Raw genomic sequence first — 19,235 nt, 5'->3', positions numbered from 1 at the left:
TCCTGGATGCTCTGCTTGGACACTGTTTATGTGTTCTAAATTTAGCAGCCATCTTCTTGCTAGCAAAAAAACCTTTTTGGATTATCAGACAGAAAAAAAAGTTCAATCAAGTGATAGTTTATTTAAAAGCTTAACCTTGATTTAATGTTCTTACATACGATTTAATTATTGCAGGTACTGATCTCCGTTTATCTTTTAGTGGATTACACCTTACCTTCAGTTACTCCAAATACTGCTAGGGACCGTCATTTACATTTGAACCAGAGCTATTTTGCATTCAGACAATGGACAGCAGGTGTGTTTAAAACAAAAGCCAATCTGAAACATTACTTTTAACCACATCTATTCCAACAACAGCCCTTTGTGGTGAGTCACACTGACTGTTACATTTACAAGACAGATTTTTTTGGGGGGGGTTATACCTGGCCCTTGAATACCTCAACTGCTTGGCACAGTTAGCAGTTTTTTTCTCATGAACACAGAATGAAGGGCCAGGAAGAAATCTAATTTAACTAACTGACCTCTGCTTGGGGACTTCATTCCAAGTTTTTCTCTTCCCCACTCCAGACACAAAGCTTCCCAGGTGCCATCGACATATGTTGGATGCAGCAAGCAATGTAAGTCAGTCTGGTGTGCAACATCTAGGAATCGGTTCTGGTTCATGAAATGAATCCCCTTTAATATAGAATTCCAGCCAGGATCTCACCCACAGTGCTTCTTCCATTTCCAGTAGAGGTAGCTGAAAGTTTTAAGGCAGGTGATGGACTCAGAAGAGTTGGTTGTTGAAATTCCAAGCTCTGTGTTGGGACTGACTGTGTAACACATTAAGCAATCTGTGCCTCAGTTTACCTACTTGTATGTATTGGGTTGATGACACTTACCCCTTTATGAACGGTTAGGACATCCACAGGCAAGTGCAGCTCAATATTATTGTTCACCTATTAACCATGGAGACACAAGATCAATTTATAAATCAGGGTCTTTGAGGCTGCCTTTTCCAGTTTTCCTGGAGAGCAGAAGTTTTAGTCCCCTCCGAGTTTCATTCCTTCCCCTGGGCTTTGGGCATCTCTTCAGGAACTCTCCAAGTCAAGCCATAGGAGCTAATCCCAAAAACTTGTCTTAAGGAGAAAGTCACAGCAATTCAATTTAAGCTGTAATTTTAGACAGATGTAATTAAACAAGCGCAAATGGCTGGGTGGATAGTCTGCTTTCAGTTTAAATGTGGCTATTTTGGTTTATCTTAAATCTGCTCCTGGTTGAATAAGGGCTTGCCTACCTTTGGAAAGTTACGGAAAGCTATTCTACAATATGATCTTGTATCCAGGGATTTATTCCAGAATAGCTTGATCAGTAAATTTCCAAATGTACATAAGCCTGTATGCAGTTTCTCCTGGGGCACTTACCTACCAGTAATAGGGGCACACTATCCAAAAAAAAAACAAAAACAAACAAACAAAAAAAAAACACCCACCAAACTGAGACAAGCTTGCTCCCAAAGGGTTGACTACAGGGGGAGCGAAGCAAAATTAAATCAGGCTATATCTACACTACAGCCTACATCGGTATAACTCATGTCGCTCGGGGGCTGAATACCCCGAGCGACAGTTAGACCGACATAAGCATTTGCGTGCACAGCGCTATGTCCGTGGGGAGGGGTGAACTCTCTCCTGTTGGCATAGAGTGTCTTCACCAGATGCATTGCAGCTGCATTGATACATGGTGAGCACATGGCCTAAAGGTGTGAATTCACACTGCGTCAAAGCTCATTAGGCCCGTGGGGATGCCCTCATTCAGAAGAGAAGTGGTCTTAGCTGCCTTTAGCTGACCGTGAATTAGGCAAAACTGAATTACAGCTGCCTTACCTCTGCGGCAGCCTCCCTGCGCAGGGGTTTAAAGCGTTGTAACTAACACACTGGAAATTCACCCCTCTTGTTGATTTGGGCTTAGCTCCCGTGTTGACAAGCCCCAAGGTTTCACTGCTTAGGCCTTGTCTACACTAGCATTTATGCCAGCAAAATGTGTGTTGCTCAGGGGTCTATAAACAAAAAAAACAAACAAACCAACCCCAAGTGATGTACGTTTTACTGCTCGTTTAGGTGGTTTTATTATGGTGGCAGGAGAGCTCTCACCTGTTGACGTAATGGAGCTACACAAGTGCTTATGATGGCAAAACTTGTCATTCAGGTGTGTTTTTTCACACCCTGAGCGACAAAACTTTTGCCAGCATAAGTGCTAGGGTAGACAAGGCCTTAGCCTGATCCTCCTCAGGTTCACATCAACACGGGCATAAAACTGACTCATCAGCTGACCTCAACAGAGGGCAGCAAATGATGATTCTGCTTGAAAAAGGTCAGTTCTCACAGACTTCAATGGAACTATTCACGTGTGTATAGCGAGGCAGTGGCCTTGTTAAGTCAAGGTCTGAATCCTTGATTCAGTCTTTTCTGACTAAAGATAGGCAGAGCGAAAACAACATCTCAGATTTGCTTGAAATTGACAAAAGAAACCTCACGCATTTAAAATGTTTTTTGCCTGAGTTCCTCATGCTGTGGAGTTGCCTTCCAATTAAAGAAAAAAAAAAATCTAGTCTACATAGGTTCTTAGACAACCCCCACCCAGGCAGTACCCAAGCACCTTCCTATCATGCATTGAGTGACACCAAACATCTGTCACAAGTGATTCAGTCTCACCCTCTCAACCTCTCTCCAGGACAGGAGTGTTTTGCTTTGGTACAATTTTGATTTCATTTTCCAAATGCACACATGGAGAGGAAGGTGGAGAGGTTCTGGGCAGTCCTTGGTTTTTAATGAGACTTGTTTCCACAATCTGGGACCAGCCCCCAGCACAGATGCACTTCACCTTTTCCTTCTGAAGTTTCTCAGTGCTAGTGGAACGGAACCCTCAGTCATGGTCCTCATCTTGCAGCTGCAGAAAATCTGTTAGACACTCTGGGTCTGGTATGCCTTGAAGATAAGGATTGAGATCTTGACTCGCTATTCCATGGGAAGCCAGTGTAGACAGCTGAGAGCAGACCGGATATTCATCATTGAAAAGTAAACTGGATCTACTCTGCCGGACCCAGTCAGTTAATGGTAAAGAGAGTACATCAGGGTTAAAGTCACGTCTTGCATTCAGGCCCTAATTCATCAAAGCAAGTAAACACATGCTTCAGTCCCACCGAAGTCTATGAAGTCAATTTATACACGTGGCTGGGAGTGTTTAGAGTAGAGAGGCTACGCTCTGAATCCCTTACACCTGCCTTTGCAAGCAGCGCAATGCTTCCACCCCTTTATTGCCATCCCACCCGGACAATCTATTAAGTCGAGTTCATAACAGAAGTTGTGCCGTAAGACCCACCTCCCACATCCTGTCTGGAGCTCTGCACCTCTCCAGTCAATGTGTTCCCACAGCTTTCTGGCTGCAGTTTCTTAACAAATCATTCATCCCCTGGAGAAGGATTTACACTCCGGTGACATATTTAACACATCCTTTTACCGTTCAAGAGTTGGAACTAGGTGTTCCTTTCCGTATTTGCTAATAATTCAGCAGAGAAGTTTATTTAAAAAAAATAAGGGACAAATTCTCCATCACACTAGCATCTTCTGCAGTATGCCTGCACAATAGGAGTTTAAAAGGATATGCACTCTGATTGAATGGCTTTTCACATCTACTTTGAACAGCTCCCCAAGTTGCAGAGCCCTTTAGATTGAGGCCCAGAGGCTCTCACTGTTGTGACAAATTTAGCATTATTCCTTCAGGCTGAAACAGGACAAGGATTTCTCTGGCAACAGACTACACGGTCAAATACAGGATTATGACGACTTAAGCCCAGCAGAGCAATAAAAGTGGTGTTGTTACGGGACAAGATTTGTAATGCAAACACAGATCCCATCAAAAACATTACTAACTTTTCGCCTCCACCCCCCTCCCTCCCCCTTGTGTTATTCCCCTCCCCAGCCATGGTCAGGAGCTCGGGTGGGAGCAGGGCCATGGTCGGGGCTGGGGCCGGGACTGCAGTTAGGGGTGCATCTGTGGCCAGGAGAGGGAGTGGAGCCACATTGCGGTCAGGGCCTGAGGATGGAGGCATGGTTGCAGCTGCAGCTGGGAGCCAAGTCCGGGCTAGAGTTGCAGTGGGGACTGGAGCAGAGGTGGGGACAGAGTGGGGCCAGGTGGCACAGCACTCCTTCCCCCCTCCTACCCCGCCTGTGGGCACTGGCCCAGGAGCTGCTGAACCCCCCCACACCCAGGTGTTTGGATTCTGATTATACCTTCCTAGAGCACCCCACAATTTGGGGATCTCTGGTTTAGTATCTACAGAACAGAGTCTAGATTCCAATGCCACCTTCCTAGAACAAAGGACAATTTGCACAGAAAACCAATACATCTCTAAACACTCCAAGCTTTTTTTATTCAAATACCTGTCAAAACACATTTGCCTTCCCTGGAGAACACTTGTTTACATGATACAGTACAGTAATGCAATTCTTGATCTCTCCCATGATGCAGGAGTTACTTATCCATGTCACAAGACCAGACCTCGCCTTCCCCCAAAATTGGAGCAAAAGCCCTTCCTCCACTTAAACCCCCATGTTGTTGGAAAGGGGGCATAGCCTGTTGCATCTATACTGAACAGAGAATAAACAGGATATGTGGTACTTTCCCTTCAGCAGCAATAGCATGGACTCTCCAGTAAGATGATCAAATGCTCACCGCCAAGGCCCCAACCCCAAAAAGACTTGTGTACAGCTTCACTCACGCAACTAGTTCCATCAAAGCTATTCATGCAGGTGCATAAGCTTCTGCAGGATCAAACCCTAAGGCCCAGCCTGCACGTGGTTTTAGTGCTGCTGCACCTATATCAATTAGGGGTGCAATTTTCTTCATGAATCTAGTTATACAAATAACTCCTTGTGTAGATGTGGTTATATGGTATAAAAGGTACCCTGCATCAGTGTAGCTTATTCTTCTTCCTGTATACTGATGGATCGCTGGGTAGAACACTATTCTGAGCTTTATTCTCGTGCAAATACCGTTATGGGCGCAGCCAGCAAGTAGTCAAAGAAGCACTCGCCATCAACATCAATCATTATGACCTTGAAATGGTGAGTGAGTTCACATATTTCATCTATTGCAGCAGTCAACCTTTCACTTGAAAAGGAATTCAATATCCACATCCAAAAAAGCTGCCACAACAACATCAAGCTGAGCAAGAGGGCATGACAGAACACACACACAGATTGCTGTGTGTATCGTTCATGTGTTATTAGCACTCTTTTATATGGGAGCGAGTCACGGACTTTATACTCTCATCAGGAAAAAAGGTTCAACCGCTTTCATATGCGTGGTCTTCGTCAAATTCTTGGACCTTCCTGGAGGGACAGTGTCACCAACACTGAGGTGCTCAAGCGGGCCAATATACCCAGCATGCAAAACACTCCTTAAACAGAGATGCCTTCGCTGGCTTGGGCCCATGTGCTGAATGAATGATGGGCACATCTCAAATGCCATCCTCCATGGCAAATCGGCATCTGGAATAAAGATCTGAAGGATGGCCAAAATCGCGTTTCAAGGACGTGCGCAAGTGAGACCTCAAAGAAATAGACATGGATATGGATAACTGGGAAGATCACTCTCAGGACCGCAGCCTGTGGAAACAAGAGCTCAATAAAGGTCTCCAAAGCTACGATAGGAAGCCATCCAGCTTAGCAGCGGAGGAAAGCACTCACAGAAGGCAGAGCACAAAGGGTCAAAATACCACCTTTAAATGGGACAAATGCAGTAGAAATTGTCTCTATCGAGTGGGTCTCTTCAGCCACAGCTGCTGCAGCCATAAAACCAACTGAGTAAATTTTCTTTCTCCAGGGCGCATACCCATAGTCTTGAGAGACTGAAGGATGCCAAAAGATACAGACGTAAAGATGCTGATGCCAATATAACTGCATCTAGACTAGGATCCACTATACTGGTACCACTCAAGTGTTTAGACAAGACCTTAGGGTCTGCTTGGGGCAGACATTGGAAACAGTGGGTCATGGAGCTTAAGTGCCAATTTTGGCTGCAAGAGATGCGACTTATCTACGTACAAAGTACCTAGATACTAGTGACGTAGATGGTTTTAAAAAAAAAAAAAAACGTAAATGGAGTTCTCTAAAAAGAAACGTCCAGTAATACAGGAGAGTTTTACACTTTGAAACTGAATGAAGCAGGACACTTAATTTAGAGAAAAAAATTAAACCAGTGTAAGTTGTTTAAAAAAATACAAAACCCAAAAAAACAACCCTGACCCTGCACACAATCACCACCAGCAGCTCTTGCTATTTTCCTGCAAGTCTCATGTTCTGGGGTGTCTCAAAGCCCTGACTTCTGTAGTTACACACTTCATGAAAATCTCAGAGCTCTCTCTCTTTTTTTTTTTTTTTTTTAAATAAAGTTTTTAGCGCTCACGCTTGCAGAGAAAACCTTGACAATATGACCTCTGAAAGATCAAGAGTCAGAAGGCAAATAAAAACCACTTAACTGTTTACGGTTTTAAATCTCAGTTTTTGAACGCTTGGGGTAAGCAATATTGCCTAACGTAACTCCACCCCACTCGGCATGGGGGGAGGAGCCAGTGAACACCAATCCTATTGTTTTGGAATATATTTTGAAATCATTTGAAGATTGTATAGGTGGGTCTGTGATAGAAACTTTTACTGGTATAGCAAGGACACAGTTAGGTGTCATTTTTAAAAAATCCTCCCTATACCAGCTAAAAACACAGCATAGATGAAGTTATAGCAGCACAGAAGCTATTTTGATGGTATAGCATATTTCACCAGCTGAACTGATACTTAAATTGTAAGCTCTTTGGGGAGACACTGTCTTTTTGTTCGGTTTGTACAGCACCTAGCCCAACAGGGTCCTGGTTCATAATTAGGCTCCCATTCCCTATGGCAGTACAAATAAATAATACTGAGAGAGCACTTTTGCCAGTATAAGCTGCATCTTCACTGGGCAAATTGGCCGGTACAGCTATAACTAACAAACCATTTGATTTTGTTGCATTGGGATACAGCAGATAGAATTGAGGTTTCAAGAGAAGTTCAGCAGATAAGGAAATTCAGTAGGATTTCTGCATGCATTCTCTGTCAGCAAACCAAAATTACATCTAACTGGATCGGACAAAAACGCAAGCCTTAAATACTGGATGAATTCACAGCAGATGCAAGATTCTTTAATTTAAAACTTAGCATAGTCACAGTCAGTTTCGATGTACTAGCAGAATATTTTAGTACTTCAGAATAAAGACTGTGCTGTGATGATCAGAAAAAAAAGCCAACTGCAAGTTTTACAGTCTGGAGTTCTACTATGCCAAAGAGGTAAAATGCAGAATGCAAAAAAACTTTAAAGCACGTTTTTGAACGTTTTACACATTTTCTTCTGTATTATTCATTTGAGGAAATGAACAGAGCTCTAGGATCATAAGCCAAACTCTTTCATGGCTAACGCTGATGTTCAACTGTGCTTGTACAGATTTCAAAGCAACAATCATTTTTGCAGAAAATATCATCAGTGTCTTACTTTAATTTAAAAAAATCATGAAGGCAAGTTAAACAGTTCAGAGACGTAATTGGGATTTCTGCTGATTGGGCTTCCTCCTCAGGGAGCCAAGAATCCAGATTTACCACACCTAAACAAATATAAAGGTTTGGAGAAATACAGCTGGTGAGGACTATAATTATAATACAGTATAAATCCCAGTTCAGGTTTTGCATTTATAATAAAGGTTTAAAACAAAAACCATCAGTGCTGCTTTACATTTGCACCAGACTTTAAAGACATTGCAAATTCATCATGGTTCTTTCATCTGCCTTCCTATCTTGATCAACTTCACTGGGGAAGATAAGGGCTTGGACTGAACAGTCAGCAAGATACAAGGTAAGTGCCCAAAAGGGATACTGAATTTAAACAGGGAGATGGATAGGGATAAAGAGAAACTGCCTAGCACCCCTGGAAACCTACTGCAATACCTTATCAAGAATCACTACATACTATATTGTTAAACGTTTCTCACTTCACAATGGATCCGCCATCAGCTGCAAGCCACTCAGGCCAACAATCCCTGTCGAAACAAAAATCCCACCGCAAGTGCAATGCTAATGATTCGTTTTGCACAGAAACATCTCAGTCCAAAACACTGGGTCAGAGTTCAAGCACATCAGGTTTCAACGCACACTGGGACATTGCTCTTTTCTCACACTGCACTAAACCAAGGCCCTGGGGGGTTGTTTAACACACAAACAAACAATGATGCAAGACAGTCCGTTCACGCCATATCCTCTCCCAATGCCTTTTCTGCTGACAGTTGTTAAGATGCAGACATATGATGTGTCATGTGGCAGAGAGGTAGCAGTCCTCTAATGCAACTATTAGAATAATAGAATATTAGGTTGGATGGGACCTCAGGAGGTCATCTAAGTCCAACCCCTTGCTCAAAGCAGGGCCAACCTCAACTAAATGACAAATACTACACTTGCCTCTGGGCACCTTGTTACAAGAGAGCCATAAATGAGACTATGGAGGTCTAATCCAACTCCTGTTGAAGTCTCCAGGCAAACTGTCTGACTTCAGTGGGAACCGAACTGAAAGGGGGGGGTCCCCCTCATCCCCCAGCTGAACTTTGGGAGGTGATCTCAGGGTTTTATTCTGAGTGGAAACGGTACGTATCAGCCAATGTTCGGAGCATCGCTTCTCTCCAATTCTCCCAAGACCCAGCCTCCACAGTGGAAGAGAGAGGCTTTTTGCACATACGCCTCTGATCTCTCTCATCAAAAACAGCAAACACAGTAGAAATCTCGCTTAATACGCTACATCGGCAAGGCGCTGTGTCACACGGGAAGTTGAAAGGAAGAGCGAGACCAGGCAGCAGAGTGACACGCTGGCTGTGCAAGGCTAGTCCATGGTGCGCTCTGGTGTGGTTGCAACTAGCATGGTCTGTAGAATGGGGGCCACTCCAAGGCCAAGGTACACTGCAGGCATCAGGACCAGCACTTGGGAGATGTGACGGGGTGCTTACGCCTCACCGGAGGCCAAGAATAGGGGAGAAATCTGTCATGCATAAACACGATGGGGGTGAGGTCAGCATGGTCATGCTGGTTTTTTCCTCATCACCTGGTTGGAAATTCTCCATCTAAATTCTGAGACACGGTAGAAGGAAAGAGTCATGGATAAGGAGAAAGGAGTCGTCTCACTGAAATCAGTGGGCAGACCTTTAGCGGGTACAAAGCAGCACAGTTCCACTAACTAACATCAAATGGAACTACTTGCAGAATAAGGTACTAGCCAGCCTAACGGGGGCCAGTATCTGGTGCAGCGCATGTAAGCGGCTCAGTCTTGTGGCTGCAGTGAATTAGTTATAGGATCAGGAATTCAGCTGGTCTCATAGAGGAACTGATTCACAAATAGCTGCATTTTGAACCAATTTTCTCAAAGTCCCATCTCCTACATGCAGGCAGGTGAGCGGTACACTGCCAGTGCTACCTTGGAAAGCATGGGCCTTCACAAGTTTCCTAGGAGTCCAGGTAATTTAAGCCTAAATCCCCTTAAAATTTGGGCACCCAACCCACTAAGGGCTCCTTCAAGAAGCCGCATACAGGATTACGGCAGTAGAATTTTAACTAGGGTTTCTTCACTCCCCAGACCCCACAATGATCCAGTTTACTCTTCAAGCAATAAACTCATCCAATCCAGAATGTTTTGTGCAATATCCTGACCAGAAATCTCCATTTCTACAGGATGCTCGGGCACAAGCACTCCTCCGCCCCCCTTTTGACAGAACAGCACAGCACAGGGAACAGTGTTATCTAACAAGAATAATTATGAATAGCTCCCAACAGGCACGTAACAAACAAGAAAAGAATAAGCTGAGGCATTGCCAAAAATAAGTTTCCTTTGTACTGCTGCCTGGCTAGTCAGTAAGATATAAAATAAATATGAGAGAGGGGATGCTGGGAGAAGGGCCAGGCTGCGTATGCTTTGCTCACTTCGGAGAGCATACAATCACCAGGAGTTGTCTCACTCTGCCACAGCAGGACCCTCCTTTCTTATTCCATAATGGATTCTTTTGCAGTTCTCCTCTGCAGCGAACTACAAAGATCAGCTGCTGCCTTTTCATCTGCTTTGGGTAGCATGCACTTCCCCCAGCTGCACATCACACAGCTCCCAATTTCACAAGAGACTACAGTACATGCTCACAACACAAGTCAAGTCGCCCAACATTTGTACAAACCAAAGCATTCTTGCAGAAGGATCAAACAATGCAGTTATTTATGTGTTGCCTAAAGGCTGCAGTCACGATTGAGGTACTGTTGTTGCTAGGTGCCGTACATACACGAAAAGATAGCCCTTGGCCCAAAGAATTTACAGTCCAAACAGACAAGACAGACAGAAAGTGGAAGGAGAAACAGCAGCACAAAGAGGTGAAGTGATTTGCCCAAGATCCTATAGAAAGTGTGCGGCAGAGCCAGGAATAGAACATGGGTCTCGTGGGACCAAATCCAGTGCTATAGCCACTAGACCCTGCTGCCTCTCCAGAGGTCTGACTGCCAATGAGAAAAGTAGCGTTCACAGCACTTCTCAGCTGTAAAATTGGGCCCGGATTCTGCAATAAACTCTGTGTAGACACCCATTGGCCAGCAGGACTCTGCATGGGGGCATGTGCCCACAGAACCAGGGCTCTAAACTGAACCAGAGAGCAGTCCTGTAAAAGAGAAGTAACAGCAGAAGTTTTCCAAGTGCGATAAAGGCCACTTCTCTCTCTGTCTCACAAAAACAAGCAAGATATTACTCAAATTTTGCAAAAGAAGGGAAATCCCAACAGCCTTTGGCAAAAGCACAAGTGTAGACAGGTCCTAAATATTACCCCACAACTCTGGATGAGGTTTTTCTTATTAGCATACCATCTACAATGGTTTTCACACCCTCCCTCACTGAGGATAACATTAGGTATTCGAGAAAAGCTGTAATTCTAATAATAGATGGCATGGACAAAACAGTGGTTTTACATTTACAGAACAAATATGCTTCCAGACTCCCATCAGGAGAAGCCTTGATATCTAACGGCTTGTCTACACTCACGCTTATGCCGACAAAACTTCTGTCATCCAGGGGTGTGGAAAAAAACACCCCGCTGAGCAACAAAATAGTTTCGTCAGCATAAGCACACATGCAAACAAGCCCTAAGTTAGCAGTTGCACTTGAGTCTAGCACCAAGGGGGCATAAAGAGTTTCTGAGAAGGGTGTTGCCCCTAAATCTCAGTAGTGATGTTCTCTCCCTCTTCCCCCCGCCCCAAAAAAAGAAATCAATCCCCATCCATCTTTCATATCAGCTGCCTGTTAGTATGTTTCTAAAGATTTTTTGAGCTCTGGTATCTTTATCAACAATCACATTTATTACAGTAGTACCTTAGGATCAACGGAGCTCACGACCCCATTGCTCTGCAGAAACAGTGGCAGACACTCCCTTTCTGGAAGAGTTGACAGTCTATAAATAAGTATTTGCCCAGGACCATACCCACCTCACTCGTTTAAAGGAAGCAGCAGCCCTTTTATGGCAATGGCCAATTTTTCCACCCTGAAGTTTTCTTTCTCCCTGACCAACAGACTGCCAAGTGTGGATCTCCCCAGAGAAGCTATTAACACAAAGAATTCCATCCCCACTGGAACTATACATGAATTGACCGCTTTAGGCAAAGATGCAAAGGCCATTTCACTTCTAATGCAGGGCACATTCCTCGTGCAGGGCACATTCCTCTGCCCAAGAAGCATGCTGACCCAAGCTTTCCCTCACCATGCCTGGTCATGTCTCGCATCCTGGAATCTGAACCTGTGCCTGTTTCAATGGCTACTATTAACAGTCACAGTAACAGCTGCTGCCTTTCCAGCATCTACAGTTAATCACACCTTAAAGGTGCTGCCAGGCTATTCTTTCAGGCCAGACAGGGAAAACGTGGGTGCAGAGGAGCATGACTCTCTCCAGCCCACACAGAGGGAAGTCCTGAATGCACAAAAGGCTGAGCAAGATTCACCACCAACCTTTCAGGTGACTTTTAAAGTTTTTTGTTCTGCTATATCCCCAACATCAAAGGACTTTAACCACCTACTTGGAGTCTCACCTATCCAAGGAGAAAAATCTCAGTAACTGGTTGATTTCTGGCATAGATGAGGTTCTGGTAGACCATTCTGGAACATGTCAATTTTGGATGTAGGCAGAGCTACGTAGTGACAATAACTTTGATGAGACAGCACCAGCACTACTTAGCGAAGCCAAGAGCGGGTGGACAAAGTTAACATATCAACCGTAGATATTCTGGGTGGTGGCTTTTAGTGTTTGTATGCAATCATTACTGAACTGGCTGACAATTTATACTTGGAGGGATTTCAGGTTTTCCATTGGAGACCTGCTGACGTGTTTACAGTACAGTCAATTAAAGAAGCAGAGTACACTGCTAAGGGCTCTGCATCAATTTATTATATACCACGTGCTCAGTTATGGACTGGGGGGAAGGAGGGTGGGAGATGCTCTAAGTGCAGCTCACAAGTGCTCTTCTCGTCTGTTGAAGGTGGTCTCCAAAGGCTGCATCTGCAGTCTTGCAATAGAGGCTTGAAGGCAGGGATGTAAAGGAGATACGTAGATTTCCCTTTGGATCCAGAGGGAACACACCCGAGCTGAAACATCACTCAGCATCCAATGCCTGAGATACACACCTCACCAGTGAAGGGTTACATTCTAAACACAGTCAAATGGGAAGAGTGCTGGCACCTTTGGATCAGAAGACGCTCCAACAAACAAACAGCAAGAGAGCATCCAGACACTCGGTGCCTATCCCATCACAAGTGGATCACACAGCGCTAAGCACACATCAAGGAGAAGAGACTAATGGGTGAGTGATCCCTGATTCCTAAAGGGCATAGCTCCGACCCCATTACACCGGGTTTAGCTAAGCACCGCAGTTCTTGGGGATCATCTGGCTAACCGACACGATTCCTAAAGAACTCGGCCTGAAAGTGAGATGCTATTTTCTGCGATGATTCACTTTCAGGTCCAGTTCTTTAGGAATCTTTCCAAAAGGCATATTACAACAAGGAGCAGCGAAATGAGCCCCATTGGCTGCCCAGGTCACACCTCAAGAGCAACGTGAAATATGGGAACAGTTACTTCAACACACTGATTTCAGATTCCAGCTGCCTGTAGTCAGAAATGACTGCCAAGCAATGGCAGAGGAGATGCCAGTGCAAGTCTCAGCCAGCTCTGGGAGAGAGAGACATTTGAAGATGGAGAACGTGGGGTTCAGGAGGGCACCAACAGCTGAAGATAGGTCACTAGGACCTGCAGGTCGAAGCGACATTGCATTGGTTGGGGGAAGGGAGTTGAGGTTTGTTCCATTTTTAAACCAGCCTCAAATTGAAGTTGTTGGTTTCCCTCCAAAACTGCCTTGGTTATTTTCAAAACCAAGTCCTTCTTAGCAAAAAAAAAAAAAAAAAAAAAAACACCACACAGACTTTTTCCATATCTAACCAGACTCCGCATCAGAGCCAGCTTCTTGCTCATCTGATCCCAGTCCTCCCTGCCTCTTCACTGTTGCGAGTGGCGCTGGGGGCACCCTCTCTCGTTTTCACCCTGTTTGCTGTCCCCAGGCCACACCCACCCCCAAACCCACCCTTGCACCGCTGTGTCCACTCAGCTTACAAAAACCACTGCTACTGTCTATATGGCCCCTCTGAGGGTCAGCATGCCTCGCAAATATTCATGGATCTAACCTCGCTGCAGCCCTGGCAGATGGGGAAGCAGTAACTGCATTGTACAGACAGAAGAGGAGCACGGGAAGTAAAAAGTGTGCCCAAAGATGCAGAGGAAGAATGCTTGTACCTCCTAGCACCTTAACCACAAGCCCATCCTTCCTCTCCATGCTGCATGACAAGCCGTAAGTAACGTGCTTATGTCATGGGAGCATGTGACAATAAGATGGTTAAGACAACAGCACTGAAGCAGGATATTTTGCAAGGCCAGACACTTGAGGTATGTCACTGTGGAGCCAATATCTTGCACCCAAGGGGAGCAAATACTTGGTCTTTCAACAGTCACTTGCCTAGCCATGACTGAGTAGCATTCACAGGTGTCCAAGGGAGTTTCTGCCAGGCCTCTGCTAGGGGCAGAGCAGCTGTGATGCAGAACAAAAAGGAGACCTTCTCAATGATGGTAGCATAAATACGCTGTCAGGCTTTTCCAAGGAGGTGTCTTTCCCAAGAAGCTTTAAAGTTCTCCATAAATTGATTTGTAGAGTTCTTCCAATTTCAAGGTAGTTTCTCAGCAGTGCAGATTTCAAAACAGTCTCTCACTGGGCTGTCAGCATCCATGTCCTGACAAGCAGCGGACAATTTAAAACAAGCTTAGGAAGGTGGCTAGATTGGATGGCCCAGACCCACCGCAGGAAATCACCACAAGGCGGTACTGAACAGGTGAAAAAACAAAATAAATGAGACATTCTCATTCACCATATCACTCATGTCTGGGGATCTTCACCCAAGGATGCAAGTAACAACCCTGAGTTAGGCCTGATCTACAAAAGAAAGTTGCACCAGTTTAATAACAGGTGCGATTTTTAACCAGTGTAGCTAAACTGGTGCAAAAGCATGGACCCTTATTTCGGTTTAAGTCCAGCTTATTTCAATTTAGCTCTAACTGACTGAGCACAGGTGTAAGCACCAGCAGAACAAGCATGTCCATAGAAGGATTTGCATTGGTTTGGAATGAAACCAGTCAAAGCCGAGGCAAGTTCGTGTGTCGATAAGGCCTAAGGGTTTTCCAAAAGCCTGCACAGAGTGTTAGAGACAGCAGGAGAATTTCAGCCTTGCTTTTGGAGGAGGAGAATGTCAGAACAGAAACCTGAGAGTCTCCAAGTATGCAGAGCTTTAGGCAACTCCTTTTTCTTAAAGGAGCAAACTACACTAAATACCAGTTTTCTGCTTGGCCAATCAAACCCTACGGATAAGGTCTGAAAAGCTGCTCAACGTGTATTCATTATAACATGCAAATACACAAAGAATGCTTTTTAAAGCACACAGTACATAGTTTTTCAGTGAGATGCATTTTCTGCCTCCACTCTCTGCCTGGTCCCTTCCTACTGCATCTGGCAAGGACACTACTTCCCGCAGAGTGGAAAATGGCTGGGAGAGGGACAAACCCGAAAACCAGCACTTGGAAACACAATGCCAAGAATCCAATGTCACCAGCCACCAAGAAGAGTGGACCATCTATGCCTTGGCATCAAGCCTTTCCCAAGCCCCTGGAAACTTTAATAGAGTCATCCAAAAGTCCCACCACAAGAACGTTACAGCCAGTTTCCCGAACGCCTTAACAAGAACCACTAGAGTAGGACTGAAGCAGAGTACACAAGCTTGTCTGATCTAAAACCCACTGAAGTTCATGGAAAGATTCTTACTGATTTGGATGTGCTCTGGTTCAGACTTTTGCTGAGAGGAGTGAGGACCAGTCACTCAGCCAGTGTAAATCAGAGTAGCCCCACTGATTGCAACAGAGCTAGAACCCACTCATCCAAGCTGGAGGTGTGATCCACCATCCCGTCTTGGCATGCATGTGTACCAATGTTTGCAGCCCAAGGCACGCCGCATCATACTAGTAGAGTGAGCGAAGACCCCCCTCAGAGAACAGACATGTTGATTACTACCTCTCTCAAGTGTCAACCTCTTAAAAAAAATATTCCTCCTGGCAGAGAAACAAAGACCTGCACAAAGCTTTACTCGAATGCCCCAAAAATCACATCACGCCTTCAGCATTTAAAAAGCTAGTTCTTCTGAGGCTGGTTTGTCTGTGCGGAGGGAGGGGCAGGAAAGGAGAATACAAACCAAACTGTTCTTCAATGTGCTTTTGTAGCAAAAATTTAAAAAAAATAAATCAATGATTTGGTGGAAGCACCATTTTTTCAGTCTCACTTACGTTTTTCTCTAGGCTCTTTCCAATCACTGTACTCTCTTCCAAAATATGCAATCCCCAGATATTTCACCTACCTGCTAACTGTTGCACCCAAGATACCTGCTTTTGGATGACTGTGGCAACCTTCAAGGGCTTGCCTAGGCTAGCATAAAATGTGTATTTTTAAAAAGTGCTAATATGTTTTAAGAATACTCTGATGTAGACAGAGCAAGCTGCATTTTAAACATGTTAGCTGGTAGAAGTCAGGCATAAGCTAAAACACCTTAGCCAACGCGTTTTAAAAAAACACCTTCCTTCCTCGTTAATCCAGCCCTTGGTGATTAACATGACAGTGAGAGGAAATCGTATCTTCTGAAGGCAGATAAATCTACAAATGAGAATCTCCCCAGGTAAACAGGAACAGACCATCATTCACTAGGACCTGCTGCATGAATTATTTTTGTTTCTTCCCAAGAGTGGCAGATTGTAAACAATTATTTACAGACTGGGTTCACCTTCCACACTTTATTACAGACTTCAAATTAGCTTATAGCGGGACTTCCACCAGTGACACTACATACAGAAAATTGCTGATTGCAAATCCTTTGTGAGAAAAAAAAAAGGGGGGGGGGGGGAGTTGTTTTTAAATGGTTGTAGGTAAAGGGAACAACTCACTAATTGCTACATTTCAAAGCCTACAGACTTCCAGCTAGAGAACACTGCTCATTCATTTTGAAGTCAGCTCCACCCTGGGTATTCCTGATCTGATTTCAGTTTTTAAATGCTAAAGTCAGGATGCTATTGACGGGGGAAAAAGGCTGGTGAGAAGAAAAAGAAAGAGAGGAAATGCCATGAATGTGAGGAAATGTTTCGGCAAGGCCGACTTTTGTTTTGTTTTCCTTCAACTAGTTGTTATTAAGAAGCAGAATCAGTTGCAGGAATAAACTTTCATTTTGTTTAATTATAGCTCTGACAATTCTCTGTCTACAGGAGCTAGTTCATGCAGTTTTCTCCCAGCTTTGTGTGAATGTTTGAACACCAGATGGGAATTTAGAACAGTGCAAATGTTAAACTTTAAGTTCTCCCATTAACACAGGACTTGAACTCATCATTGAAACAGATTATTTTTATTCACTTGGCCAACTTGGCAATATCCATCCACTCCAAACTGCCAAAATTCAATATAACAACATGACAGATTTCATGCAATAGCATTTAGCAATAAATGCTCTCAGTCCTATGTCTGAATGTATATTTTGATACACCAGCAAGAATTACAAGTTCAGAGTCAAGAAGGTGAAACAACTGAATGAAGCATAGGAAGAATTCTACACAGATACACCCCCAGAACCCCAACCAGGGATATCCTACCTCCTACCCAAAAATCCACAAACCCAGGAATCCTGGAAGCCCCATCATCTCGGGCATTAGCACTTTTACAGTAGGGTTATCAGGCTATGTGGACTCTCTCCTCAGACCCTACGCTACTAGCACTCCTAGCCATCTTCAGGATACCACTGATTCCTGAGAAAACTACAATCCATTGGTGATCTTCCAGAAAACACCATCCTGGCCAATATGGATGTAGAAGCTCTCTACACCAACATTCCACACAAAGATGGACTACTAGCTATCAGGAACAGTTTCCCCGATAACGCCACAGCACACCTGATAACTGAACTTTGTCCTCACCCACAACCATTTCAGATTCGGAGATAATTTATACCTTCAAGTCAGCGGCACAGCTATGGGTACCTGCATGGCCCCACAGTATGCAACCTTTTCATGGCTGATTTAGAACAACGCTTCCTCAACTCTTGTCCCAAAGTACCCCTCCTCTACCTACGCTACATTGATGACATTTTCGTCATCCGGACCCGCAGAAGAAAGTCCCTTGAAGAATTCCACCAGGATTTCAACAATTTCCACCCCACCATGAACCTTAGCCTGTGCCAGTCCACACAAGAAATCCACTTCCTGGACACTACAGTGCAAATAAGTGATGGCCACATAACCACCACCTTACATCGAAAACCCAACAACCGCTATACGTACCTACGTGCCTCCAGCTTCCACCCAGGACACATCACACAATCCATTGTCTACAGTGAAGCCCTAAGATACAAGAACATCTGTTCCAATCCCTTAGACAGAGACAAACACTTACAGGATCTCCATCAAGCATTCTTAAAACTACAATACCCTCTTAGGGAAGTGAAGAAAAATTGACAGAGCCAGATGGGTACCCAGAAGTCACCTACTACAAGACAGACCCAAGAAGGAAGACATCACCCACAGCCAAAACTTCTTCAACACATCATCAAGGATCTACAACCTATCCTGGAAGACGATACCTCACTCTCACAAACCCTGGAAGGAAGGCCAGTCTTCGCTTACAGATTGCCCCCCCCAACCTGAAGCAAATACTCATCACCAACTGCACACAATACAACAGAAACACTAACCCAGGAACATATCCCTGCAACAAACCCTGTTGCCAGCTCTGCCCGCATATCTACTCAAGTGACACTATCATAGGTCCTAACCACATCAGCCACACCATCAGGAGCTCATTTACATCTACAAATGTGATATACACCATCATGTGCCAACAATGCCCCTCTGCCATGTACATTGGCCAAACTGGACTGTCTCTACGCAAAAGAATAAATGGACAAAAAAAATCAGACATCAGGAATGGTAACATTCAAAAACCAGTAGGAGAGCACTTCAATCTCCCTGGACACTCAGTAACAGACTTGAAAGCTACCATACTTCAACTTCAAAAACAAACTCCAGTGTGAAACTGCAGAGCTGGAACTCATATGCAAACTTGACACTATCAGCCTAGGTCTGAACAGAAACTGGGAAAGGCTAGCCCACTACCAAAAATAATGTTCCTTCTTTTGGCATTCACACCTTCTCATCAACTGTTGTGAATGGGACTCATCTACCCCGATTGAATTAACCTTGTTAACACTTGCCCTCCTCACTGTGATGTAACTCATCCATCCTTGCATGTGTATATATACCTGCCAAACTGAAGTTTCCACTTCTTTCTGCCCACAAAAGCTTATGCCCAAATAAATGTGTCAGTCTTTAAGGTGCCAGAGGACTCTCGCTGTTTAACTGAATGACAGTTGATCACATCAGTTGGGATCAAAGCCCAATTTATAACTACAGCAAAGCAGGGTGGATTGACTTAAATCAAGGCAATTTAAATAACCATTTAAATCACACCAAGTGGAAAGCCTCAATTTAAATA

The 19,235-nt window shown here is 44.3% G+C and overlaps 1 protein-coding gene across 3 annotated transcripts in view; it reads right to left on the bottom strand.

Annotated features, from left to right (window-relative positions):
* Positions 1–19,235, bottom strand: part of SH3BP4 (SH3 domain binding protein 4) — a 99,585-nt gene that overhangs the window by 66,415 nt on the left and 13,935 nt on the right. The window contains exons 2-4 of one of the 3 annotated variants that reach the window (XM_067548611.1): positions 2,860–2,963; positions 882–938; positions 522–739 (exon numbers count right to left, since the gene is read on the bottom strand). The exons of the other annotated variants lie outside the window; for them this stretch is intronic. The gene's annotated coding sequence lies outside the window, so the exon portion shown is untranslated. The remainder of the gene's footprint in view (positions 1–521; positions 740–881; positions 939–2,859; positions 2,964–19,235) is intronic. 3 annotated transcript variants of the gene reach the window in all.

Source organism: Emydura macquarii, unplaced genomic scaffold, assembly GCF_026122565.2.
Source record: "Emydura macquarii macquarii isolate MOO-44397 ecotype Brisbane River unplaced genomic scaffold, CSIRO-AGI_Emac_v2 contig_1253, whole genome shotgun sequence".
NCBI lineage: Eukaryota > Metazoa > Chordata > Testudines > Chelidae > Emydura > Emydura macquarii.
This window is presented reverse-complemented; position numbering and strand designations above follow the sequence as displayed.